General features: G+C 26.5%; 1 protein-coding gene across 2 annotated transcripts in view; it reads right to left on the reverse strand.

The window, feature by feature from the left end:
• The window catches only part of LOC108764035 (lipase 3), a 21,985-nt gene extending 20,058 nt beyond the window's left edge, over nt 1-1,927 (reverse strand). Inside the window, exon 1 of one of the 2 annotated variants that reach the window (XM_018512033.1) lies at nt 1,869-1,927. The gene's annotated coding sequence lies outside the window, so the exon portion shown is untranslated. Of the gene's footprint in view, nt 1-1,701; nt 1,792-1,868 lie in introns of those variants that run through there. The other variant, XM_018512034.1, reaches the window with a different exon arrangement.
• Nucleotides 1,928-2,368: the final 441 nt, after the last annotated feature.

Consider the following 2,368-nt stretch of genomic DNA (forward strand, 5'->3'; position numbering starts at 1 on the left):
TTGTCAAAAAAATTATCGCATAGGTAAAGTTGTATCAAAATTTCACATAAATTCAAATAAGCGTAATTCCACGAAAAATGGTCGCATTTAAAAGTTTTTTTTTTCATTTTCAAAGAAAAAGTCTGTACTTGACGAAGCTTTTAATGAATTTTGAATGAATGCATAGGTAAGTTTGATACACTGTATTTCCTCGACAAAAAATCGTACAAAGCTTAATTTGTTTTTAATTTGTAAGAGAAAAGTCCATGCTTTACGATGGTTACCATGACATTAACGAGAAAAATTTACTCCACTCCGTAGAGTGCATCAAACTATGCAAATTTCTTAAATAAAAAACACGTTCTTATTTTTTAAAAGATGCCAGGTAGGGGCAAGGATAGATTCAAAATCCATTGAAAACTTCGTAAAGTACAAACTTTACTCTTGAAAATGAAAAAAAAAAAACTTTTAAATGTGTGATCATTTTTCGCGGAGTTACGCTTATTTGAATTTATGCGAAATTTTTATATAAATTTACCTATGTGATAATTTTGTTGACGAGTATGTGTATATATATACATATACAGTGCCGTCGAAAAGTTTCCGGACATATAACTTAAAATTGCATAATATATTCAGGTCATCGTAACTCGGTAAAAATCATCGCAGACGAAAAAATAAAAAAGCATTTTAAAGCTTAAAACTTATACTTTAGCAAGCTTTTGACCGCTTTTCAAAAAAATTTTGTCTTTACAGTTCTGTATCTTAATAAATATCACGTTATTGCATTTCTTAAAATTACGTACATTTAATATTGCGCAGTTTGATAAAAAGTTTTTTTTCAAAAATATTAAACTTTTTGAAAAAAAAACTTTTTATCAAACTGCGCAATATTAAATGTACGTAATTTTAAGAAATGCAATAACGTGATATTTATTAAGATACAGAACTGTAAAGACAAAATTTTTTTGAAAAGCGGTCAAAAGCATGCTAAAGTATAAGTTTTAAGCTTTAAAATGCTTTTTTATTGTTTCATCTGCGATGATTTTTTACCGAGTTACGATGACCTGAATATATTATGCAATTTTAAGTTATATGTCCGCAAATTTTTCGACAGTAGTGATATACACACACACACACACACACACACACACACACACACAGTGTTTCTGAAGTAACGCCCACTAATCATATAGTTCGCTCTATCTACACAAAAGCGGCAAAAACTTACGGGACACCCTGTATAATATATGTATATAATATGTATGCAAAATACACTAATAAAAATGAAAGCTAAAATTGAGAGAAGAGTAGATGAGTTGAATAAACTTCCGAAAATCATTCATAATACGTTATAAGAATATTTTTCATATCCAAAATATTTTATGCTAATATATTGTTAGTTTAATTTAAATTAAGTATTCCATAAAATAGTCTTTTGACAACCTTATTTTAATAATACTCTTTTATATTTTATATATATATCTTTAAATGTCTTTCGAAAGATATCTTTGAATACAATTAAGGAAATATCAATAAGTTTTTTCAAATTTTTACAAATCTTTACAAATCTATAAGTGTCTGTATGAATAATAAAAGATTTATAAACAATCTCCATAAATATTTCAGATTAATTCTTCCGTTCTCTCGTTTAATACAATTCTCTTTAATAAAAAGTTTATTTAAATTCAATTTATAACTTATAACAATATGTGTATTCACCAACTTAAACTTAATGTTAAAATCTTCTTTCCACATATGTTAATTTATCGTCGAAATATGTAACGCATACATATTGTTATAAAAATTGAAGAAAATTAAAGGAAAGTTTAAGTCTTTAGTCGCGTATGACAGACAGAGAAGTTTTAAATATTCCGATAATGATTTACATGCTTATCGCAGTCCACGTATATTCCACAAAAAGTATGCGTCTAGTACAAGAGACAACATAGAACTAACGAAGAGACCAATTGCGTTCCTCAAAATATATACTCACAATCAGTAACGTATGCAGTGACGAAACTTAAGATTTTCATCCTTCTATTTTTTTTGTCTTTTCACACACTATTTCAAATATAATTACAAATTTTCAGAATCTTTTTAGAAATCTTTTTTCTTCACTTTCTATTTCCTTAATAGAACAAACATTTCAGAATGCCAAAATATTTCAACGCAATAATAAAAAATATAATAAATATTACAAATTGCAAAAAATTACGTTTCCTTTTATCAAAAACTTGTATACAGATTTTTTGTTCTTACAAGTTTATTCTTAATACATTGCAATATTAGCATTACAATTTCTAACTCTGTTATTACTTTATAACTAAATATGTATGTATGTATGGATAATACAGTAACTTATCATACAAAAACCTTGATTGTTAAG

Source organism: Trachymyrmex cornetzi, unplaced genomic scaffold, assembly GCF_001594075.2.
Source record: "Trachymyrmex cornetzi isolate Tcor2-1 unplaced genomic scaffold, Tcor1.1 scaffold392, whole genome shotgun sequence".
Classification (NCBI taxonomy): Eukaryota; Metazoa; Arthropoda; class Insecta; order Hymenoptera; family Formicidae; genus Trachymyrmex; species Trachymyrmex cornetzi.